This window comes from Pseudorca crassidens, chromosome 18, assembly GCF_039906515.1.
Source record: "Pseudorca crassidens isolate mPseCra1 chromosome 18, mPseCra1.hap1, whole genome shotgun sequence".
NCBI lineage: Eukaryota > Metazoa > Chordata > Mammalia > Artiodactyla > Delphinidae > Pseudorca > Pseudorca crassidens.
In genome coordinates, this window is record NC_090313.1 from 48,638,222 (window position 1) to 48,665,036 (window position 26,815).

Here is a 26,815-nt window from a genome sequence, read left to right on the forward strand (position 1 = left end):
TTTTTGACATGGGGTGTCCAGCCCTGAGGCCTTCTGGTTATTAGGTGGAGCTGGGTCTTGGCATTGAGATGGAGATCTCTGGGATATTTTTGCTGTTTGATATTATGTGGTGCTGGGAGATCTCTGGTGGTCCAATGTCCTGAACTCGGCTCTCCCACCTCACAGGCTCAGGCCTCACACCAAGCTGGAACACCAAGACCCTGTCAGCCACATGGTAATCATTTTTTCCAGTGGTGGACCAACAGTGGGGCAGGGAGGGTTGTTTGTCCAAGCTAAAGTCCAGCTGGAGGAGGTCATGGAGAGGACATAATGGCTGGTTGAATGGAGAGGTGTACCCAGGTCATGCAGTGACTTGACTCTTGGGTAGTGGAGGTGCCTTCCCGCATCCTGGTTCCCTGGTTTAGAATTGTGATTAAACACTTTTATACAACACCAGTAAAATTTGACTTCATTATGATTCTCTTTCTCAGTTTTATAATTTTATTTTTGGGGTTTAGTCAAACAATCTAAAAATGCTTGGTAAAGTGTAATGAAATAGAACATTTTTATAAGTGCAATAAAGTGCTGTTATTATTGTATATGTAGGCAAGAGATTTGGTCTTTCTCACTAAATCCTTTTTGCTCTTTGTGTATGCGGCGGGAGTGTGGGGGTCAATTTTCCAGGAAGCATTGAGGGAGAAAAGGGAGGACTGGGTGAAGGAATCTTGGGTGCCTATCCTTGCACACCCTGCAGAGCACCATTTATTTCCATCTCCATGACTGAAAGACACTTCGTCCTCATTTCAGCAACTTGATGGTGATTCCCCTTCTAAATACATGATAAAACCTATGAAGTACTGGCCTTCTTGAATCTGTAACTGCTAACAGGATCCAAGGAGTTTTCAATCAATGACAGAAAAAGAAATGATACAGAACATAAAACTGCCAAGAATTCCTATAGACAGAGTTATCATAGACTCTTTAACAACAACAACAACAAGAGCAGTGGGCACATTTTTGGCTTCTTAAAGGAGGGAGGCCACATTCTCAGGCAGGTTGGCTCACCTGGGCATTTTCCTCAGGTGACTGGTCCTGACAGCACCGTTAAGGTGACACACTAAACACACAGGAGGAGGCCTTCTTGAGTGACCTTCCCGGGAAATGAGGGCATGATTCTGGCAGTGGGAATTGCTGCCCTTAGCTTCAGGGTGACACGCGGTCCTGATGGCACCAGGCAAACCCTCCCCTCCCTCCCTCCCTCCCTCTTGGGGCTTTTGGCCTCCTCACTGAAGGGAGGAGCCCAGGGCCCAGCAGGAAAGACTTTCTGGTGATGTGTTGCATGGGGGCTACCATTTTACAAACTTGAATGGGATAGGTAGACACAGTCATCCCATGTTTTACCTCAAGCTGGAGAAACAGAAACTATCATCTAAAAGCCTACCTTCATGGTGTTTCAGTGTTCAGGGCTCTTCCTCATGTGGTGTGTCCTGGGGTCTCTTCTTTAGTGGTGGAGGTACACATGGGAATCCTCCATAATTTACCCACATCTTTCACCCCACTCTTGTAAAATTAATTACCACAAGTCTTGCCAATTTTGAAATTTCTTGAATATTTCCCATTGTGTCATTACCTTATTTAGGGCCTTCATCAATCCTCTTTTGGACAGCCGAACAGATTCTTATTTGGATTGCCCACTCTTCTTAGTCTACACAGCTACCAAATGATCTATCTACCCCTCTATGGTACAACAGAACTCATTGTATTTTATTACTGAACTTATCTTAGTAGATTATTGTTATGTTATTTAGTATCCCTTTTCTTCATTAAAGTGTGAGCTCTCAAGAGTAGGATCATACAACAGTGTGTAGCACATAGTAGTTACTTGCTAAGTGGCTGATGAAGAAATAGGTTGATACACAAATGAATGAAGATGATGTTCATGACTTCTCCTAATTCTTTTGGCTTCCAAATAACTATTCTAGGTTCAACCTCAAATTATCTGACAACTTATTTTTACCAAGTGATTATAGTGTTATGTTGTTTAGAAAATTATCTAAAGAACATAATGGTATATGGATATTAAAGTCCTAAATCATATATATATGTTTGGAAATCTCATCATATGGCATTTTTGAATTGAAAAAGAGCCTAGAAATCCACTAGATTTCTACATTTTATAGATGAGAAACTGAGGCTCAGTATCTCATTTCTCAGCAATTCCTCAGAAATAGAACCTGAGATAGCAACCCCGGGCTGTGTTCTTGACACATTTCTAAGTCCCTGGCCCAAGAGCTAATGTCTGGCCCAAGTGTTAGGGTCAGGCACTAAATAAAATGACTATAAGTCATAATGTTGTAGGTTGTATTTCCTAGGAAACAGGCTCTGAGATGGAGTTTAGCTTGCAGGATGTTTATTAAGGAGTACCTTTGGGGTGAACACCTGTGAAATGGAAGGGAGGAAAGCAGGACTGAGCAGAGGAAGAGGTTGAGCTGCAATACATTCCTGATGGTTGCCTTAGCTGATCTCAAAGGAGCTCCAGAGCAAGAGTGGGCTTTCAGAGTTGTCCCGAGTTGGGTCAGGATGGCCAGCATTTTATAGTCCTGCATTGAATGTGGGCCAGCTTAGAGAAGGTCTGAGGCAGTTCTCTGCATTTGAGTTAATCCCCAGTAGACTGAGAGCTGAAGGCTGTCTTTTGCTAGCACTACTAGCATCTGTCTGGGAAACACATTCTTCCTTGAAGGAGAATCTAGGTAGCAAACCACAGTATTATCTCAATAAGCTTTCATAAGAATAGGTTTTTCTATGGATGTAGATGAGGATTCTGGTTTGGATCAAGTAACCTCAGTTGACAGAGGCAATAGAGTGGTTCTGTAGTTGTCAGTTGGGTCTCAGTTCAAAATGCAGCTGTATATATAGTGACACAATATAGCAAATTTATATTAGAGACTTCTGAAATTCTGAGATAATTTTTTGATAACTATTTTTCTTCTTTTCCATTATTTGATGTCTTAAGAGATTTCTTAATATGAAATAAACTTTTATGGCATTACAATAATAAATATTGCAAGAGGTCTATCTGGTTAATCAATCAATCAATCTTGCAATTGTGGTGAACAATTTTTTTGTTGTTGTTGAAAATTTACCAGAAAAGAGAGATCTCAGTTATTGTGATTATTTTGGCTCCAAACACTGGCTGGAAAGGAGGCTCTAGGGGCAAAAGCTTGTCTTAAAAAATACCCAGGAGACTTTGAAAAGGAGGAAGAGAATAGCATAAACCTTGAGGAGGTATTAAAAGGTATTATCAGGTGGCAGAAAGATCATCCTCTGGTCAAGCAGGATAATGGTCCAAGTTAACCTCAGACCTTTCAGATTTCAAGTGTGCAGGGTGAAAAACAATAATAAAAATGTTTTGTCATTTATGTCTGAAGATGATATTGGTGACTCATACCTGTAAGGTATCTTCTACTTATTTTTCTTGTAGGAGCAATAGATTTGTGTGAGCTGTTCACTCTTTCCCTGTACCCTCCCTACAAGAAAAGAATGTTCTCCGAGAAGATTAAGCAGGGTTAGGGGCAGACTGTGTCTTTGCACAGAGCAGGTAAGTGGCCGGCCTCCTTTGTAATCCCTTTAGGCCCCAGATTCCCTCAGTCATGTCAACATTGTCTGAGGTTCCTGACCCTAAAGAGCATTCCCAGCTTTTCCAGCCTTGTGTCCTGTCCCTGGTTCCTTCTCCAAAATGACCCCTCTCTGATCTGCCTTTAAGCCTCACTGCCTTTACCCAGGCCCTTCCCTACCCTGGATGAGCTTCTTCAGCTCAGCTTGGTAAAATCAACCCATTTGTCATAGCCTCTCTCAGTTGTCACCTCCTGTGTAAATCCTTCTGGAGTCCCAACCAGCAGAATGAGCTGTTCTATGCTCTGTGTGCCAATGGCATCTTGTATGCATAATTTGTATGCACTTGGGGTGAACAATTTTTAAAATATAGTTCTGTAATACCTTTCATAAGAGTCTACCTAAATTTTTCAAATGTTCACGTATATGTGAAGTTGGTCTGAACTTTTACTTTGCCTATTTTTATATTTAGGTATTAAATTATGCAAAACATTATAAGATAAACTGTAAAATAAAGCTAATTGTTTTTGTTTTCCAGAGTGGTTTATGTAGTATGATACTTTGTTTTAAGTTGGCACATTTTTGCTGAGTGATTCACTAACTTTTAAATTCCTTCCATGATTTCTACCTCTCCTGGGTCAATTTTTCTAATTATATTTTCTAGGAAAAAAATATATTTCATTGATATTATCAAAGTTTTAGCATAAACTAATACATGGTATTATTATATAATACATTATATAATATTATATATTAATATTATATTTAATATTATGACATTAATGGTATTATTTTTAACCACCTCTATACTGTATTTATATATTAGCATTTCTTTTTTGGAGAATTATTCTTTTTTGGAGAATAGTTATTTTGATTGATTTATTTTCAAAGAGGCCATTCTTAGATTAATTAATTCTACTTTTTAACTTTCACATTAAAATGTTAATTTCTGTGCATTTAAAAAAGAATTAGTTTCTTTTGCTTTTCCTAAAATTACTTTGTTGTGCTTTCTTTCCAATTTATATAATTAAAGGTTTAGTTAACATTTTTCTCTTTTTTTTCTTTTCTTTTCTTTTTTTTTAATAATGAAAGCATTTAAGTTTGAGAAGAATACTCTTTTGAATAACTTTGGCCACTTCCCAGATGTTTAGTATGCAGTTTTATCATGATGTTACTTTAAAATTTTTCCGTAATTATTTTTTTACACCAGCAATTTATGAGGTAGACACATTTTTCAAACGTTTGAAAATTTTTGTTTAACATTTTAATATTACTTTGTAGGTTTTGTTTTGTTTTGTTTTGTTTTGTTTTGTTTTGTTTTGTTTCAAAGACTCTGCATGGAATTTCTGGAGTTTTCTTTTAAATTTATTTATACTTTTTAAAGATGGCCTTATAGGAGAACTATTTTTGCAAAAGTTCCATGGACACTTGAGAAAAAAGTTTAGGTATTTATGTTTTCCATATAGAGTTCAATATAAATATGTTAAATAAACACTGTTAAGTATTTAGATTTTTCATATAATTTTTAATCTTATTTATTTACCAAAGCCTATGACTGTTGTACTAAAATCTCTACCTCCTATTGGGTTTCTGTTTATTTCTCATATTTTTAACAGTTTTTGCTTCATGTATTTTATATTAATTATAAAGTATAATTGTTTATGACTCCAGTATCATTATTATGGATTGTACCTTCATAAAAAATAAGATTACACATATTTTAATTTTTGTTGAAGGCTATTTTTCTGTTATTAATATAATTTGGATGTTTCTTCTTCCTTGGGTTTAACTGTTGCATTTTGTCCAAATATTTACTTTTAGTATTTCTCTGTTATTTTGTTTTAGAGAGGCTAGCTTTTGTTTTATAGATAAGTCTAACAGTTATCTTTTAGCAGAGGTGTTTGTTACAATAAATGTTATGTTTGATTTTATTTTGTCATTTTGTTTGAAGATTTCTGTACTTGTTTTCTGTTGTTTTGTATGTTTTGCCCCTCAAAACGTTTTTTTTTTGTTTGCTTTTTTTGTCATATGAAATGTGTTCATTTAAAATTTTGTTGCCTAACAATTTGGAAGAAAAATATCACTGAAAACAACATTTTAGAGGGTACCTTTTTTTTAAAATAAATTTATTTATTTTATTTATTTATTTTTGGCTGTCTTGGGTCTTCATTGCTGCACGTGGGCTTTCTCTAGTTGCGGCAAGGCGAGGCCTACTCTTCGTTGCAGTGCGCAGGCTTCTCACCACGGTAGCTTCTCTTGTTGTGGAGCATGAGCTCTAGAGTTCAGGCTCAGTAGTTGTGGTGCACAGACTTAGTTGCTCTGTGGCATGTGGGGATCTTCCTGGACCAGGGATCGAACCCGTGTCCCCTGCATTGGCAGGCAGATTCTTAACCACTGCGTCACCAGGGAAGTCCTGGGGGGTACCCTTAAAATTAAAAAATGGCTGAATATCAATGTCATGAATGAACCAGAAACTGTTGCCACCCTCCTGCTCCACCACATGCCCACTTGTATTCACCCTTTCTGCTTCATAAGTTTTTCATATGATATGAGATTTCTGATGATATTATTAAATTATCATATGTTGACATTACATAGCTCTTCTTTCTAAATCATTTTTTTGTTTGTTTCACAATTATTATTACATTTAAGTGATTTAATGCCTTCTGCGCATCCTCCTACAACACAGGCTCACTTTTTGGCAATCCCATTTTTTAATTTCTAAATTGAAGTATAATTGATTTACAGTGTCATATTAGTTTCAGGTGTGCAACGTAGTGAGTCAACATTTTTATAGATTATATTCCATTTAAATTTATAACATTATATTATATATATATGCCTATATTCCCTGTGCTGTACATTGTATCCTATATAGTAGTTTGTACCTGTTAACCCCCTATTCCTATCTTGCCCCATCCCCTCACCTGTCTCCCACTAGTTTGTTCTCTCTATCTATGAGTCTGTTTCTATTTTGTTTTATTTTTTAGCTTCCACATAGAAGTAAAAACATATAGTATTGTCTTTCTTTGTTTGACTTATCTAACTAAGCATAATACCCTTCAGTTCCATTCATGTTGTTGCAAATGGCAAAATATTGGCTATCATCAAAAAGACAACAAATAATAAATGCTGGAGAGGATGTGGAGAAAAAGGAACCCTAGTACACTGTTGGTGGGAATGTAAATTGGTGCAGCCACTATAGAAAGTAACATGGAGGCTCCTCAAAATATTAAAAATAGAACTACCATATGATATAGCAATATATTCGAAGAAAATGAAAACATTAATTCAAAGAGATACATGCACCCCAGTGTTAGTAGCAGCATTATTTACAACTGCCAAGATATGGAAACAACATAAGTGTTCATCAATAGATGCTCGACTGTTTTTTAGATTGATCTTTTGAACAGTTAACATTTTGGGGGAGTACTCTGGGAGATATCCTTTGTGAGCCTGTGCATTACTAAGAATAATTTTCTCCTATCATTACTGGAATGATAACTTGGTTGAATACAGGGTTTGGTGGCAACTTTTTTTCAAAATACCTTTAAGTTGTTTTGTTTTGTACCTTTTTAAAATTGGCTTTTAATGCTATAGAGAAGCCCAGGGACAACTTCAGAGATTTTCTTCTGAGAGAGGTTTTCTCCTGAGAGAGGTTTTCCTCTGTGTGTCCTGCCCCCAGTCTCAGAGATGCATAATTTGCTCTTTTCTTTTTCCCTTAGAATTAACAGCTTCACCATAATATGATGAGAAAAAGGTAGGACCTTTTAATCTAAGCCTTAGGTCTTGAGATGTTTTTGAAGTTCCCTTATGTAACTTAGGGAAACGTTAGGAACATTTTAATCTATTGAGAGAAACATAAAAACATTTTACTTTATTAGGAAATTTCATTGTTTTATATCATTTGTTATTTATTATGTCATATTTGTTGGTTTTTCTTTTTCAGGAAATCAATTATCCATTTCTTATGTCTTTACTTTCTGTCTTCCGTTTTAATCATCTTTAATCATATAAGTTTTCTTCTCTTGTCCTTCTGTTGGAAGAGGCTGTTGAGAAAACATGACTGCCTGTGACCCTGCAATCAGAGGTTCCTCCCCCCTCCTCTGTCCTTGGCATGTACATTCTGTCCACCATGCCCACACTAGGAGCTGTTTCAAGCACACAGACTTGAGAGAGCAATGTGGTGTTGAGACCATCTGGACAGTATACCTGACTAAACCCAGTTAAGGCCTTTATATAAACTTTTAAGATTTGGTGGGTGTGGAGATCTACTTGCCTTGCAGCTGCCCATAATAAGCCTCATATATGAGATCCTTTGCTTATTAAACCTACCACCGACCAATCTGGAGTGGCCTGCATCTTTCTTTGGTCTCTGCTTGCCCTCCATGTGCAGGAGCCAGTTTTAGAACCAACACCTTCTGCATTCTTGAAGTGCTTCCTAAGTTTGTTGCCTATTGAATTTAGTTTTCAATAATATCGCTTCTAATATCTTGTTCATCTTTTTATCCTGATATTGCCTTTCTCTTCATAAAGACATATTAAATGAATGATTTAATTTTATGGCAGTTTTTTATCATTACAGTCTTTCCTTCTTTTAAAAAATTCTAGCTCCTTGATTCAGTCAGTTCCAGTTCTATCTAAATGTTAACATTATATTATTTCATAGAGTCCATGTTTTCTTCAATTTCACTGGGAATGAAAATCAGGTTTCTGCAAAAACAAACCTACCATTTTTTTTTTACCACTTCCTATAATAGTTCTTTTTCAAAAGTTTTATTTTTCTTTTGCATTTTTAGTACTTATGTCCTCTTCCTTTTTAAAGTGTAGACTATTTTCATAAGTACTACGCATATTTTTCTTTGGTTTTATTATTTTCTTTCCCTGAATGAGCAGAGTAAGTCCTACCATGATATTTTCCAGCAAACAGTTTTGGTGGTTTCTCTTGGGTTAAACTCACTGTCCATTTGACAGCTGTTAGAGCTGTCTCAGACTTTAACTGGAGGCAAGTGTTGTTGATGTTAAAAAATTCCTGGTGTTTAGGTGTTCTTTCTGTAATACGGTCAAGCTGGCTTGGGAGGGATCGTTTCCTGGTCCAACTACATTACATTGCTGTGAGTTGGGGAATAAATTCCGGGGTAATTGAAGCACTCTTTAGTTCTTCCTTTGCCAAAGACAATGAATAAACAATCAACAACATTCCCACTCCTCCAAGATCTTTCAAGCTGAGACCTTCTCTATAGCTGCACTAATGTCCCTGGAGGTCAAGCATCACATTTTGATAAACATCCCATCCCAGCCACATTTTTTTTTTATATTTACAGTAATTATTATCTAATAGTAGGTAGAACAAGTGATATTATTTTCACTTGAGCACTAATCACGGGAACACAGGCAGATGTTGGCAACGTGACTCTGGCTACATGAGAAAGCAAGCTGCAAACACATAGCTGGAGTTTTCCCTTTATTGGTCAGGAATGTCTCCAACGAGGTAAGGACAGAAGTCAAGTACCAGTAAGGCTGGTACCCTTAGCATTGAAGCACGAACCTGCTGATAATAATCCTTTACTTTCTGACTCATGGGGAGATCTGGAAGATGCCAGGGGAAGGGTGGGGCACTCGAGGGACTAGAGTAAGTGGTAATTAATCAATCAGCTGAGAAGTATTTCAAAATTTTACCAACTCATATGACCATACCAGTATAGGCATCTCCTACGTACTCCTGGCCTCTGACCTAGAATGTTTCCTTGGAAAAATGCCTGTTTAGTTGAAATTACTGATGGAATCAATAATTATTTCTAGTTTTTAGTGGGAGTAAAATTTTGCAACACTTACTGAGTTTTCAAGAGTATTTCATTGTGGGATACTATGAAGGAGGTAAGTCATGGAGTACTATAACTATCCAGGGGTTCCCCACCCCTGGGCCACAGACCGGTACTGGTCCATGGCCTTGTTAGGAACCGGGCTGCATAGCAGGAGGTGAGTGGCAGGAGAATGAGCGAAGCTTCACCTGCTGATTACCACCTGAACCATCCCCCCCAACCCCGTCCATGGAAAAATTGTCTTCCACAAAACCAGTCCCTGGTGCCAAAAAGTTGGGGACCACTGATTTAAACTATTTCACAAGGAAAGCAATAGAAACTAAACAAATTTTTCTAAATTAGCATGGCCTGTGACTGGAATCCTTATTTCATTTATTTGTCTGCCTCCTGCTGTATTGAAATCTTGTATCATGTTCTTTCCTGTGTGCAGCTGATCCTATAAGAAATAGAACTATTGCCAAAGAAACTTTGGTTAGGAATTATGGGGTTTTTGTCTGTTTGTTTTTACTTTGTTTCTTACTTAGCTGTCTGATCTTGAATGACTCAATATCTCTGAATTTGGTTTTGTTCACCTGTAAAATATGCTGTCCAGAAGATCAAATAAAATAAAGGGTGTGGGAAAGCCTTATATGTTATAACATTGAAATGTTAGTAGCTTATGAATGCATGTATGTTTTCTGTTTTCTATGAGGTTTAAGCATCCCTGATGTTATGTGTTTGAGCACCATTTAAGGAATTGTGCATTGTGCATGGTATTATGCATATTTGTACATTGAGTGAGTGCATTTATAACTTGTCAGCCTGCTTTCAAATGACTGTAATGAAATTTTTTCTTCTTGATTTTCAGGTAAGTTCTATAAAATCCAGCAAGAAATAAATTAAGGTTTTCACAACTGTATATATTTATTTTGAGTAGTGTTAATGTCCTAAAATTATTCTTGATTATTTATCACTTCCTCTAACCTTCATTATTTAAATTAGTGTATACTTACTACACTATTTTACACTGATTACACTTGTTGCTTATCTCACTAGTGTAAATGTCAAGTTTCTTTTATTATAAATGTTTTACTCTTGTTTCCTTCCTTTGCTGCAGTTTTAAACATCTAGGCATTCTTGAATATAATGGGGGAGAATAGTATCTTTTACAGAATGCTCAAACATTCTTTCTATCTTGACTTTTTTGTTTTGGTTTTGGTAGAAGTATGAGAAAATTTACTGATTTCTTTACTAAAACAAATGCCAGACGTTCTAAGGCCAGCAGCTCAGGAAGTGTGCTCCAGGCGGAAGAGCTACAGACCCTTACAGGTGGCAACCTTCCTCTCTGGTGATTTCTCACTGATCTCTTGTCACAGCTCTGGCTTTGGGGTGTTTTTCATCTCTTTACAGTCAGGCCTCAAAGTGGGCACTGATCATTTGTTTAATTCTGCCTGACTCAGCTGAGGACAGCAGACTTTTCTGCATGTGAAAGGGATACACCAGTTGCTACGGCTTCCTAGTTCCGGTTGAGCTCAATTTCGGCTCTCCAGTGTGGACCCTACGCTGGGGTCCCTGCCTCACCATAGGGCTGCTGTTCTGGCCAGCCCCCAGCCTTCCCATCCGATGACCTCAATCTATGTACATGAGAACATTGTCGTCCGCTCTGAGTAAGAAAACAATATAATTTATCATCCAAACCAAAACGCTTGGAGTAAAAGGGGTGCTGTTAATAATTTCACCAAGATAACAAGAATAAGCTGGGATTGTCCTGGGCAAACTGGGAGATATCATTTCTAAAATGGTAAGAGAATCACATACAGTAATGAGCAGGAGTGAGGAAGTTGCAGAGGGTGTCATTTCCTTATAGAATAGATTTATTTTATTTTTTTTAAAGTTACCTCTGTAGAAGAGTGAACTTACCATGCTTAGGTCCAGCCAGCCATTAGCATTTTGATGTTCACATTTGGAAATAATTATTTTATCTTGCTATGAGAACACTAATCTGAAATTTGAGATTTGGCTTGCTGCTATTCCTTTTCGAGGACCCACACAAATTCAAGAAATTTACATGAAAGATTAGATATTACATTTGTAAAAATATTAGCTCATAAACTTAGAAAATATGGCTTCATATTCAGAGATCTAATGTATAAAGTGCTATTTTGCCATCCACTTTTAGCTGTGTTTGTTAAATAGAAACAATATTGTCCCCCATAATAACTCTTGGAAATGCATGCATCCATCCTGGTTTATTCTTTAATTCCCAGACACTTCTACTGTTTAAATTGCTCATGATACTTTTGAGGGAAACTTTACCTGACACCTAAGCAAAGCACTGAACCATCCACTCTATTTTTCATCAAATGCTTCCTCTCCCTTCTTCTTTCTTCCCCTCTACCCTACACAGACCTTTATCTGGCAGTAGAAAGAAAAATACATCTTATGAAAGCTTTGGAAAAGGATTCAATTCCCTACATCAGAGCTCCACCTCTCCTGGGACCTCATTATTTCTTTGAAGTTCTTGCCCTGCAAATCAGTTCTGTCCTCCTGGCCCTCCTTCCTGCTTTTTTAGCCCTCTGCTCTCCCATCAAATTTGTCTAGATGTGTGGAATGTAGTGTTTTTCCAGCACTGACCATATAATTGTATTTCTGATGTTTAAAAACAACATATGAAAAATACTAGATTTTGAAAATATAAAAAAACAAATGCCTATGAAGACAAGAGAAGTTTGGACTTTAAAAAATTTCTTAAGATGACAAGATCAAGAGGACACATGGGTTTAGGAAAGTTTGATTTTCTGTTAAGTGCAAAGCAAACAAGGCAGGGAAAAGAAAAGCCAGGTGGGGTTGGGGACTGGGTATCCTGACAAATGTTGCCAGCAGCCTGAAACCAAAGAACATACTTAAAAATCCTGTCTGCTCAGGTGAAAACTTGAAAAGTGGCACCCTGAAGCTAGCTTGGGCTTGTTCAGTCTGCCCTACCCTGTGGCTTCTGATGCTCCCGAGCCTTCTTCCAGCAACCAGACAGCTCAGGTGGTGTCCGGACAAGGTAACACACACTCCTGTCCAATGTTTCCAGGACATTAGTACCCGGAGGCAGTCGGGGCCTCGCTCTCAGTGGAGGACATCTTTTCCTTTTTCCTTTCTGTCACTGGTGGTGCGGAACCGCTTCTGCTCATCATTCTCTTTTAATCTGGTCCAGTGATGAAAAATACCTACTGGGGCCCGCCTGGCAGGTGAAGCATACAGATGTTAAGCTCCAGGATTAATTTTGCTAGCACTGACATCTGGGAGTCAGCGCCTTTCCCCCGGCTTGGCTGGTGGACTGTGTTAACCCCTCATGGTCCAAAAGGCTCATTTAATGTGTCAAATTAGCAGTCCAGCTCTCTTGGCAAGAAAACCCACACTGATGCTTTTTCAATGCGAGAATCTGTATTTAAACTTCAGAGCCTTGAAGTTTTATCAGAGCCTCTGTGAAGGACAAAGAACCACAGCTCCTGAAGATGATAAGGAAACTGAGTGATGTGCATGCTTTTCTCAGCAGCACCTGCAGAATGTATTCTGAACAGGGAAGGCTGTCATCAGTGTCCATCGAAGAATAGAAAGGCAGAGCCTAGGAAGAATGCTCCCCCGAGTGGGAGTGATAGTGGATAAGCAATTAGACGCCCTTCACACCTCCCATCCCTCCACCACACACACACACACACACTGTAGATGCACAGTCGTCACTCAATTTTCACCCTCTTTTATTTGAATTTAGCTTTTGTTTGGTGCAACTGTCTTCCTTGTCCCCAAAAGTCAAGAAAAAAATTTACAATCTGACTCTGCTTCGTGAAATCTTGCCTCTACCATGGTGTTTTCTGTTGTTGGAAAGTTTACGACTGAGTGTCTGCAAGTAACAGTACTTTTGAAAGGGGCTCTAAATATTAAACTCATTTCAAGTGTGACTTGAGACTGGGCAGACTGCAGGAGAGGTGACAATTTATTACTCTTCAGAAGCCCTAAAGCAGAGTAAATATAGATTTAGCAGTGATAATACGAGAACAACAGATCAATTTGATTTTAAGTAAATCTTTCCCCCCAAAAGCCAGAATTTGATTAATCCATCAAAGCTTGCTGCAGTCACTGAGAACTAATTGAAACATAGATTAGTTCTTCTTCTCTCCACACAGTTAAATGTAACTGTCTGCAGAAGAAAACATTCTGAACTTTTTTTGTTAGTGGTGCAGATTGTCAGTTTGTCAGTAATTGCTTACCCCAAATTTAAGTGTCTTATGTCTGGTTTCAAAAGAGTCTGGAAGCCTGATATAATTTATTCATTATGTATGTAGGAAAAATAGCCTCATCCAACAGTCTCATAATGAAATTCTGATGCTCTGTATTCAGCTTTGGCCCCTGTCTGTGTGCATAGGTGGCTGTCTGGAACTGCTCTCAAGGACCCAGTAACCCTCATCCAATTTATTCTGCTTGTGTCCTAAGGATAGAAAAACCCTACAAATTCTAGAGAGATGTGGTAATACTTTATTATCATGGAAATCTTACTAGAACTTTGAATTTTCAGTCTGCTTTTTGCTCTGAGTCTCTCAGGGAACTTTTGAAACATTTATGTGTTTCACAGATGTTTGTGACTAGTGGAGATCAACTCAGATTTATGGGAGGGAAGAATGAGAAAACAGAGGGTAGGACCCATCTAGAAGTATCAAGAAAGTCAATGCCAAGATGGTCTAGAAGTAAATATCCAAGGGATCAATTGATGAGCCCTGTATACAGGAACTCAAGGTCACACAGACTTGATAAAAGTGGGAAAATAGTGACCTCTTCCATTTTACAGTTTACAGAGTGCTTCTACATATGTTTTTCAAATTGATGCTTGGAAACTTCTAGGATTCTACATATATATATATATATATATATATATATATATATATATATTTTTTTTTTTTTTTTTTTTTTTTTTTGCGGTACGCGGGCCTCTCACTGTTGTGGCCTCTCCCACTGCGGAGCACAGGCTCCGGACGCGCAGGCTCAGCGGCCATGGCTCACGGGCCCAGCCGCTCCGCGGCATGTGGGATCGTCCCGAACCGGGGCACAAACCCGCGTCCCCTGCATCGGCAGGCGGACTCTCAACCACTGCGCCACCAGGGAAGCCCTACTTATATTTTTTAATTTGATGCTTGAACAATCCTAGATTTGATTTTTCAGGTGAAGAAACTGAGGAACAGAAAATCACCTCATGTCAACCAGTAAACTGAGTGTGTGGCCAAGGTCCTTTGAATAATTGCCCAGTATTTTTTCCTCTAGTTTGACTCATTAGTGAAATTAACCTGGGTAGTTGAAAGGCTGCTTTCTTTCTCTTTTTAAAAAGTGGCTGCTAGGGGCTTCCCTGGTGGTGCAGTGGTTGAAAGTCTGCCTGCCGATGCAGGGGACACGGGTTCGTGCCCCGGTTCGCGAGGATCCCATTTGCCGCGGAGCGGCTATGCCCGTGAGCCATGGCCGCAGAGCCTGCGCGTCCGCAGCCTGTGCTCCACAACGGGAGAGGCCACAACAGTGAGAGGCCCGCGTACCGCAAAAAAAGTGGCTGCTGATGACAATAGTTTTTAGCCAGGGAACTAAAAACATTTTTTTTAAACATTGAGATATTAGTTTCATTTCGTTCATGGGCTCTGTCAGTTAATTTACTGTTTTTCCCAGGAGGTGGCCCTTATTCCATTTATTTTAAGCAATAACAATGGCAATGATATTAACTTCACTAAGTCATGGGTTGAAGAATATCTGTATAATGGCAAAGTCTTCATATTTAGGCCTGATTTTTATTCTGGGGAATTTGATAAGCACTCTTTTATAGGGTTATTCTTGAGAGTTAAATGGGTATTTTCGGCAAGTGCCGTGAAGTTCTGATTCTATTCATCTGAAAAAAAGAGGAATGATTTATGCACAACTGCATATAAATGATATGTGCACTATATTTTAGTGTGTCCTGGAAGTGCTATTGCTTTTTAATATTGCTTAATAAAATTGAATATGAGGTTTTTTTTAAAAAAGTCTTACTTTGCTTTGCAAAATAAATAATAGGTCCAGGTGGCTTTTGTTCTGCTATAAATTTTATCACAACTTCAGGAAATTTCCCCAAATCGTGTTGCTGCCCACTTTTGTAGGTGACATGTGGGGTGAAGGATTTACTTTTCTTTTAATCATTTCGTCCCGGAATTTCTCAAGTGAGAAAAGTAGTTGTAGGAAAGGGCTATAGAATTGTGCTTTGACTATTAGTAGAAAGGGAGTGTCAGGGAAGCTGTTGACTAATGAATTTTTCCCAGTGAATTATGAGGCCTGTAATCAAGGCTTATCAGTTGGCTGCTCCATGGAATCTTGTTAGCTAACAATTTTCACCACTATTAATCCCAGGCTGGGGTTCAGTGCTTTGGATTAAAGCTCTGACTCATATGGAAGAAATAAAGTCTAGAGAGGTAGTCTACTTTGAAAAAGATTCTGACTCAAGATCTTGACAAGACAGGGACTTCATAGGCCAACAATTCAGAGAGATGCATAGACCCTGAATTAATTTCCAATGACCTGTATGCTTTGAAATCTCTACTTCACAAAGATTTGTTAAAAGAAGTAGTTGGGCTAAATTTTGCTGCCTAAGTGAGTGGGGAAAATTTGAGAGTAGAACCTAAAACATAACCTTCCTCTTTCCCTTCTGCCAGATCTCAGAGGGTATTGGTGGTATGTACATATCAGGAACATGATGAGTCCTGTTATTGGGAGAAAAGCTCTGTCTTGCTAGGTCAGGGCGACATTGAAGAGATGAGTGATTTCTTCTTGCTTATATGGATTAGAGCCAGACTCATATGTGTAGAGTATTTCCTACTTATATTTTAAGGCCCAGTTTAAATGCACCTGCTCCATGACCCTTCCCTGATTTTCCTCAATTGTTATTTCTCATCCTTTAGATCTTGCATATAATTTCATCTATATCTTTCTGATGCCATTTATCAGTCTCGCATTATACCATGGTTATACATTAAATTTTCTGTTTTCTACTTTTAGACCTGAAGGTAAATTCTGTTTATTATTAACTTTTAAACACCAATAGCATTTAATTCTGTACTTTACATGTAATATGTTCTCACATACTTGTTAAATGACTCACTGGGTTTTCATGATAACTGAATTCTTATGATTAACTGTCCTTCAAAATAAGTTATGTGAGTTACAACCAAATGATAAAATTTGAAAATAATTATATACCAAATGAGATACAAATATAGGCATACTATTTCCCTTTGTAATAGATACATTCCAGTAAAGTTTAACATGTTTTAAAGGCAAATTTAATTTTTGTATTTGTTTTCACTTTAAAATTGAATACAGAGTCCTGTGGGGGAAATTGCTTAAGAATTGAACATTTATGGCTAGATAAAGTATTATGAAGTATATTTCTTTTGCTGTATTTTTATATTGCTTTATAAATTTTACTCATGTTGTTGTTGACGTTGTTATTGTTTTGGCCAAGTCTTTTTGCACAGTAGAAATCTTTTAAAATCATATATTTGACAGAAAAAAATAATTTTCTAATGAAATAATATAATGAAGATTTTAACATAAATTTCGTCCTGAAGCATGAAAACTATCATGATTACATTAGAAGAGAGACGAGAAGTCTGGTTCTGTAGAGGAAAACTCATCTTTTATTGGAGCAGGGAGATAAATTATAACTGCCTGTTTCCTTTGTGTAATGGCCTACAACCATAACTTAAATTTACAGACTGTATAATTCAGCTTAGTCTAAGTTATTCTGTGTTTACAAACTACCTGAAAATCTCAATGGCTTTCATAAATAACTGTTCTCACTCATGTTTTGTGTCCATTATGGGTTGACGGTGGCTCTGTTCCACGTTCTCTTCATTGGAGGACCCAAACTGACAGAGTAGCCTCTATCTTGTCATTTTTTCCCATGTGTCAAAGGATAAGACCATCATCTAAAACAAAAACCTTAACATTAAATTTATTGCTTATTTAAGTGAGGGAAAGCTACGTGGATCAGGCATATACTCTTACAGCAAACCAGGGAACTGACTTTTTCAGAGGTTTTGGGACGGATAGACCTAACCCTAACCCTAACCCTAAGGCCCTGTAGAAGCATAGATACTACAGTGAAACTGTTGTTAACTAATTGACATTCTCGAGAATGTTTCTTTTGTAAGTCCATTCCCCACTGGATGACTTTTAGAAGCAAAATGCTGCCACTGTTTGGCTGGTGTTCTCGAGCAGTTGTGATTGTCACAGTGGCTGTAGACCTGCCATTGATTGATTAAATAGTTTTAAAGAATTCTGGCATTTAACTGATTCCATGGCTTCAGAACAGTTTTTTCCCAGGAATAGAGAAACTTTTATTATTTCATTTTCTCTTGGCATTCAGAAAAGAGAAGACGGTGTGCAACCATGTGAAGGCTTTTATAGTTTCTATATGGAAGTGACATGTCACTTCCACTCACATTTTAGTGGTCAAAGAAAATCACAGAGATAAATGAAGTAACAAATCTTCAATCAACCCACAGGGTTGGGCGAGACAGCAAATATTTTGAACAATAATATGGCCTACAGCACTGGTAGAAAGCAAATGCAACACACTTATATCAACGGGACAGGTGTCATGTTTCTTTAAAAATAGAGGCAAATACAGGCTTCCCTGGTGGCGCAGTGGTTGAGAGTCTGCTTGCTGTTGCAGAGGACACAGGTTCGTGCCCCGTTCCGGGAAGATCCCACACGCCGCGGAGCGGCTGGGCCGGTGAGCCATGGCCGCTGAGCCTGCGCGTCCAGAGCCTGTGCTCCACAACGGGAGAAGCCACAACAGTGAGAGGCTCGCGTACCACAAAAAAAAAAAAAAAAAAAAAAAAAAAAAAAAATAGAGCCAAATAGTATTATGTGGAAAAAAATCCATTTCTGATATGATTTTAAAACCATGTTCTTTTAAGTGTTTTCATTTGTGGCAATATAAAGCCAATTGATAGCCAGGGAATCATGTTTATAAATGTCACAAGTTGTTTTTTTGATGTATATTTTTTTATAGTATGTTCTAAGGACCAAAAACTTTCTATAGAATATATTTTTGTGATTCCATCTGAGTTGCAAGAAGAAAAACATGACTTAATAAAAATAAGGCCATACACAGCTGCAAGATCAACCCTTTGAAACACTGATCATCTCATTTTTAAAAATTTCTTTACTGGCTTTCTATGGGCTGGAGTGGGGAATCCTTCTCTAGACTGGCATTTCTAGCTTTATTTATTTTTTAAACTGTATATTAAGGTGATTTCTGACAATGGGTTTAATAAAAAATCCTATTATTATTATTTACTAGTTTTGAGGAATCTTAGAAAGGACTTCGACATACAGTTACTCACTTAATATCACATAAACATTTGCTTATAGCAGAAATGAAAATTCAGGCTAACACTGAAGCTCTGAGGAGTCTGATGTCCGTCTGCAGGTAAGAGAGTAGAAGCTGGGATTTGTCTCAGGTCTACTGTGCTTTATATTATGACCTGGTGAGCCAGACAAATTGACCTATTTGTTACTCTCCCTCAATACCTTTGGCTTTAGTTAATTTTTGTTTTTAATCCTATTATCCTTTCCTTCATAATGTAATTCAAATTGTTCATAAATGAGTAGATGAGACAAAGCTGTTTTATCTAGGTTGAGTAGCTGACAACATTTATCAATATTGAGCAGACTTTCTCTATTAATTAACTGGCCATTTGATTAAGTTTGAACTCTGACCCTTAGGCTCCAATAAACCTTTCCTGGACACACAACTCTTCACACATGTTGCTGCTGTTGAAGGAATAAACGTGTCTTGTACAAGAGCATCGGGATAGAATTTCTGGAAGCTCACACCTGCTCTCTCCAGACTTGGCCCCATGTGCCCTTTTCATTTATTGATCCTGCTTTGTAGTCATTCACTGTAATGAATCATAGCCATAAGTAGAAACTAAAAAAAAGTTTGAGCTCTGGGACATTTTCCTGAATTGTATTTCCTAATATATATTTTTAGGACTTTATTTTTTTGGAGCAGTTTTAGGTTTACAGCAAAACTGAATGGAAGATATAGAGATTTCCCATATATTCCCTTCCCCCACACGTCCAGTTGCCCCCATTACTGACATCCCCCACCAGAATGGTATATTTGTTATAATTGATGAACCTACATTGACACTTTATGATCACCCAAAGTCCATAGCTTACCTTAGGGTTCATTTTGGTTTTGGACATTCTATGGGTTTGGCAAATGTATAATGGCATGTACCCACCATTACAGTACCATATAGAGTAGTTTCATTGCTCTAAAAATTCTCTGCGATCTGCCTATTACCCACTCCCTTCTCCTCCACCCCCCGCAATGACTGATCTTTTTACTGTCTCCATAGTTGTATGTAGCCTTTTCAGATGGGCTTCTTTCTCTTAGTGACATGCATTTAAGTTTCCCCTATGTCTTTTCATGCTTTGCTATAGCTCATTTCTTTTTAGCACTGAGTAATATTCCATTGTCTGGATGTATCACAGTTTATTTATCCATTCACCTACTGAAGGACATCTTGGCTGCTTCCAACTTTTGGCAATTGCGAATAAAGCTGCTGTAAACATCCAAATGCAGGTTTTTGTGTGAATGTAAGTTTTCAACTCTTTCAATAAATACCAAGGAGAGCAAATGCTGGATCATATAGTAAGAGAATGTTTAGTTTTGTAAGAAACTGCCAAACTATCTTCCAAAATGGCTGTACCACTTTGCATTCCCATCAGCAATGAATGAGAGTTCCTATTGCTCCACATCCTTGCCAGCATTTGGTGTTGTCACCACTATATATATATATATATATATATTTTTTTTTTTTTTTGCGGTACGCAGGCCTCCCACTGTTGTGGCCTCTCCCGTTGCGGAGCACAGGCTCCAGACGCACAGGCTCAGCGGCCATGGCTCACGGGCCCAGCCACTCCGCGGCATGTGGGATCTTCCCGGACCGGGGCACGAACCCGTGTCCCCTGCATCGGCAGGCGGACTCTTAACCACTGCGCCACCAGGGAAGCCCACCACAATATTTTTAAAGGAGAAATTAATATAATCTCCTCAACCTCTAAACCTGTCTTAAGCTCATAGGCCCTTAAATTTATATACAAACCTATAGATGATTTTGGTTGTACAGATAAACATTGATAACCGTGCATGCATGTTTATAATAATAGTGATGGTGATAATGATGATGATGATGATGTTGGTGATGATATCTGACATTTATTGACTACCTACTCTGTGTCTCAGGCTGAGTTTTGTATGCAGTATCCCTTTTAATCCTTGTCACGATAGTATATATGAGATTTGAACGACATAATCTCTGTTTCACAAATAAAGCTTGCACAACAGTAAATGGTAAACCTGGGATTCAAATCTAGGTTGTCTAACTCCAGAGCCAACAATTTAAACCACAATACACCCTGGTTTTCATAGCAATAAATCTGCATGTGTATGTTTGTGTGTGGGAGTGTGGTGTGTGTGTACCTTCACATGTTGTTTGTTATAGGGGAGATAAAGTAGGAAGAATAAATGCAACAGATTACCTGAGGAAGTATTAGCTCTGCATGTGTGATTGAATCAGTATTTCCAGATCATTGCCTGCAATGCTGCCATATAAACTAGTATTTAGCAAACTGTGTGCCAGGTTTCTTAGGTTTTATCCATATCATCTTAATAACAGCTATATTTTTCTGATATAAAGCAACTTCTCCACACTTTTTGCCCTTGCCTCTCTCCTGAATTATATTGGACTGATTCTCTGTGGTACACAAATTGCCAAACAATCTAGTCTTTGCATGGTATGCTGCTAATATACTCCAGACAGCAGAGTGTGAGTTTAAATTACCCAATGCCGATAAAATACTCACTTGCTGTGTCAAACAACATGTGGAAGAAACATGCTTCACTTCCACTTACTGGTGGACATGATGTATTGGCTCCATAAGCATAGTACTTAGCATGAAAAAACATAGTTTTCAGATAAGGAGACTATTTTATCCTCTTCATTTTTCTTCCCTGCATATTTTTTTCTCAAAAGTGTATGAAATATGTTTTGTTATTGTCTCACTTGGCACTTTCAGGTTGGTTTCTTTTAGGAGGAACAGGTTTTAGATTCCCAAGCAGAGCGATGAAAGGAACACTGTGAAAGCTGCCTTTTGTAACAGCCCAAGGGGATGGAACCATCAGTTTCTTGGTAGGGATGGCTTTTAGGTAAAGGTCAAGTACAATTATACTGGAAGCTTTGAGATTAGCTTCAAGTGGCTGTTTTGGTTAGGGGGCTGACCTTGTGAGAGCTGGAGAGAAAAATCCATATTCTAAAGCAAAAGCTCTCATCCTTCTGACTCCTCTGTTCTTCACTCTCAGAAATATTAAATGCTGACTTGTCTGTGATTCTTCTTTCTCTTCATTAGCTTATACAAGGTGTGTACTAGGGTATTTATCGTGAAATAAGTTTGTAAAAACTGGGAAGAAGTTAAAAAGTGTATCTTAAGGCTGCTATAACAAATTACGACAAATTGGGTAACTTCAAACAAGAGCAATTTATTGTCTCATAGTTCTGGAGGTTAGAAGTCTGAAATCAAGGTATCATCTGGGCTATGCTTTCCCTGAAGGTTCTCGAGGATGATCCTTTTTTACTTCTTTCTAGCTTCTGGTGGTTGCTGGCAGTCCTCTGCATTCCTAGGCTCATAGATACATCACTCCAATCTGCCTTTGTTGTCAAATGATGTTCTTCCCTGTGTGTCTCTTTGTTTGTGTCCAAAATTCCCCCATCTTATAAGGACACCAGTTTTCAAATGAATGCCCACCCTTGTCCTTAACTTGATTACATCTGTAAAGATTCTATTTCCAAATAAGGTCACATTCACAGGTACCACAGGTTAGGAATCAACACATTGTTTTGGAGAATACAGTACCACCTACTACAAAAGGTAGGGCTGTATAGTGGGAAAAGCATCAGATTCAGAGCAAAGGCATCACCAAGTATTGGCTTGGTGGGAGTAGGTGGTTGTTAGCTCTCTTCATAATTTCCTTCGTCTCCTCCACCGATTTTTTAAGTGGACAATTGAGTTTTTTCAGCCTTAGTGAAAGGCTATGCACATATAAGTTTCAGAAAACTCTGCTAGTTCCTCCTCTCAACTTGACTGGCAATCGGATATCTCTCAAGAATAAAATTTTTGGAGCCACTGACTTAGAATCAGAAGATCTGTGTTATGTTGTGCGCTCTACCCCTTCCCAGCTGTGTGCCCTTGAATTCTGGTCCTAATCCTTCCAAAGGTCAATCTGATAAATAAAGTTAAATTACAGCTCTATCTACGCAATCAGATTAAATGATATAATAATGCTATAATAATAGCATATGAAGTGGGAGTATTCCTTTTGCCTCAGAATTGGCAACTATACCCCACAGGTAGAGTCCCAGAAATATGAATGAAATGCATTGTTTAAAACCAAACACCGAAATTGAGGCCACTTTCCACAAGCTCTGAAGCTCCCAAGGATTGCCAACATAGTGCCTCATAAACTTTTACCTCTTTAAACAGAGGACTGGGTAAAAAAAAGTGGGAGTTGGAGAATTGTCTGTGTGCTATGTCCTTAGGCTAAGAGGGTATGCTGGGACTTTTCTCTTTCTGCCCTGAGGTGCTCCACATCTAACAAAAAGATTGCAAAATAACACCGAATCCCTCAGTCCCTCCTGCCTCTTATATCCATATCCTTAGCAGTGTGACTTTTCAGGTTCCTCTAACAGCAGGTGGAATCCTTCCCCCATCTCTTTTATTTACTTTTTTATTGTGTTAAAATACGTAACATAATATCTACCATCTTAACCATTTTTAAGTGTACAGTTCAGTGGTAATACATACATTCACATCATTGTATAGTGATCACCACTATTCATCCCTATAACTCTTTGCATCTTGTAAAGCAAACTCACCTATTAAACAATTACTCCCCATTCTCTCTTCCCTTCAGCCCCTGGCAACCACCCTTCTACTTTCTGTGTTTATGATTTTGACTACTCTAAATACCTTATATAAGTGGAATCATACAATTTTTGTCTTTCTGTGACTGGCTCATTTCACTTAGCATAAAGTCCTCAAGTTTTATCCATTTGAAGCAAATTGCAGAATTTCCTTCCTTGTTAAGGCTGAATAATATTCCATTGTATGTATATACCACATTTTGTGTATCCATTCATTTGTTGATGGATACTTGGATTGTTTTTATGTTCTAACTACTGTGAACAATGCTACTATGAACATGGATGCACAAATATCTCTTCAAGACTCTGCTTTCAGTTCTTGAGGTATATACCCCAAATTGAAATTGCTGGGTCACAGGGTAATTCTATTTTTAACGTTTTGAGGAAAATCCATACCGTTTCCCATAGCAGCTTGCACCATTTTGCATTCCCACCAACAGTATACAAGAGTTCCAGTTTCTCCACATTCTCACCAGAACATGTTGTTTTATGTTTTGTTTGTTTTGTTTTTAATAATAACCATCCTAACAGGTATGAGATGGTATATATGTATATCAATAAATATTCATAACACTTATTTGTTTTGTAAACTGTAAAACTATGAAAATGAAGACTTCTATTAATTAAAATTTCAAATATTTGTTTTAATATATGCTATTATTTTAAAAGTAGAGAGATACTAAATATCTAAAAAACTACCTTGATTTACTCCAGAATTGAATGATCTTTCTTACTTCCTACAATGTTCTTCTATGACAGGTTATAAGATACCAAAATAAGAGAATATCTGACTTTTGGTTGAATTTTATATCTTTTATACAAAATATTTCAGGCCTTAGAGTCAATTTCAAGCAAGAAATATTCAATTTTGTTTACAGACAACATTATTGAATATTTGCATAATATCCACTTTGCTGAGTGCTCACATATCTTACCCACTGCATATTCAATAGTGGGGTGATGTTGCTCTTCTGTGTGTATTGCCTTCTCTGTTAGTCAGGGTTCTCCAGAGAAACATAATCAATAGGATGGATATATCTATGTCAATATGTATATCTTAGAAAGAGATTTACTTTAAGGAGCTGGCTTATGCAGTTATGGAGACTGGCAAGTTACAAATCTGAAGGGTAGGCTGCCAGGCTGGAGATCTAGAAAGAGCCAATGTTGCAGTTCAAGTTCAAAGGCCATCTGCTGGAAGACGTCCTTCTTGCTTGGGGGAGTTCAGTCTTTTGTTCTATTCAGTCCTTCAACTGATTGGATGAGGCCCAACCACATCATGGAGGGCAATCTACTTTAGTCAAAGCCCGCTAATTTAAATGTTAATCTCATCCCAAAACACTCTCACATAAACACCCAAAATAATGTTCTACCAAAAATCTGTGCACCATGGCCCAGCCAAGTTGACATATAAAGTTAACCATTACATTCTCTTTGTGTGTGTGTTTTTCTCTTTTGGGTGTTAGAAATCCAGTTAATCAGCTTCCTCCAAAAACTTTTGGCAAATTCTTTAGCCTCTTTTTTCTCCTCATTAGTTAAGGATCTAGCAATTCTCTAGTAATGACTTTAGAGTTTTAGAGCAAAATGTTGATAACCTACTATTGGTCATTATCCTTATGTGGACCCCTTTACTCTTCTTATGGTATATTAATTTATAGGGATAAAGCCTTACATATTTGGCTCTCATATTCAGGTATAATATTATGAAGTTCATACTATTTAAATATAAATAAGTTATTGATTTTCCAAAGTTGTGTTCTCAAAGACTGTTTGAATTCCTCTTCTATAATGCTATACTTATGTTTACTTACTCATACCAAACAAGGGCTTGATAGCATGGGCCTCCTCCTAAGACCTAAACATCTCTAGGACTCATAGACTCACCACCATGCATCTGGCCAATTAAGCATGTCTCAATCTTGTGTTCTAGGACCATACTCTATGTATCTGAAACTTCTATTAACTCTACCATCCTTACTTATGATGTTGAATTCATCACTCCTCTCCCTTTCCATCAGCACTTTACTCCTTAAGGTCTTTTATTGGTCTTCATTTCTGAATAGACCACAGTAACTTTCCTTTCCTTCCATTATTTACACGTTAATAGCCTTTTAACCAACCTCTGTGCTATAATCTTCCATTTCTAATCCAATGGATATAATTGAGTTTATTTTCCTAAAATTCAAGTTGCTTCATATTATCTGTTACATAAATACTGTTTTGTCCTACATGAAATATACTATTGTTTACATGCAAAAGTTGAAAATTACCATGACATTCAAAGTCCTCCACACTCTGAATTCTTTGGCTTTTCAACTTCATCTCTTATTTCCCAATACCGATAATTCCAACAAGGACAATCTTTTTCCTCTTCCCCAAATAATCTGCCTGTGCTATACTTTAAGCCTTTCTTCAAATGTTCTTGCCAGCCACTTCCTTCCTTTCACTTGTTTCCCATCCAGCTTCTACCAGACTTCAAGGTTCAGATGTCTCATGACTTCTTACAGGCATTCTTCTCTAACTACTCCCATTATTTCAATCTTACCTACACATTTCTCTATACTAAATAAGGCCTTTTTGTCATTGTTTTTTTTTTTAATTGTTAAGTGAAGGTGACATCTCATAACTAATTATTTGTAAACTATCTTTTGGGTAAGAATTTGTAGACACCTCTTATGTGTATATACTTAAAGTTCACATGCATTTTGATGTACAGCCTCTCACTTGATTCTCGCCACAACCTTACCAGGGAGGCAGGATAGATATTAATCTTGTTTGAAGATAAGAAGACAGGCTCAGAGTCATAGCTTTAGGTCGGGTGGCTGGTAATGACAAAGTTTTGAGCACAGGTCTTTTGAGTTTTTCGCCATGTTAACATATACCTCAAGATTGTTGCATAGATTAAAAGAATGGAGTGTGTACATGGAAGCATTTGGTAATCTGTACAAAATTATGTAAAGTCATATTTTTATATGTTCTGTATTCACGGGCAGAGATCACATTGTATATTCCCAATATTGATTTATTCAAGTACTTATTGTTAGTTTATTATGTCTTCTAAATGTACTAGGATCTAAGAATGTAAACATGTAAAAATTTCTATAATTATTTTTGCCCTTCTGAAAGTCTAAAACTTATTGTCAGGAAGGAAGAGGGAAAATAAGGAGTGGAGGATAAAGAAGGCAAAGAAGGAAAGAAGGAAATGTTTACTCAAAGCAGAAAGAAAACCAACATAATGAATATCTGCCTTATGTCCACAACTGTACTAGGCTCTCTGACATATTTAATTATTATAAAATATTATGAAATACTATTATCACTGTGACCATAACTGAAAGGCAGAGAAGTTAAAGAGTTTTCCCAGTTATACAGCTA

At 37.6% G+C, this 26,815-nt stretch overlaps 1 long non-coding RNA gene across 5 annotated transcripts in view; it reads left to right on the forward strand.

Moving 5' to 3' along the window:
* LOC137210971 (uncharacterized) overlaps positions 1–26,815 on the forward strand; it is a 128,604-nt gene that overhangs the window by 41,896 nt on the left and 59,893 nt on the right. For all 5 annotated transcript variants that reach the window (XR_010936828.1, XR_010936830.1, XR_010936826.1 and 2 more), the window contains exon 3: positions 3,461–3,577. This is a non-coding gene — a long non-coding RNA (uncharacterized lncRNA). The remainder of the gene's footprint in view (positions 1–3,460; positions 3,578–26,815) is intronic.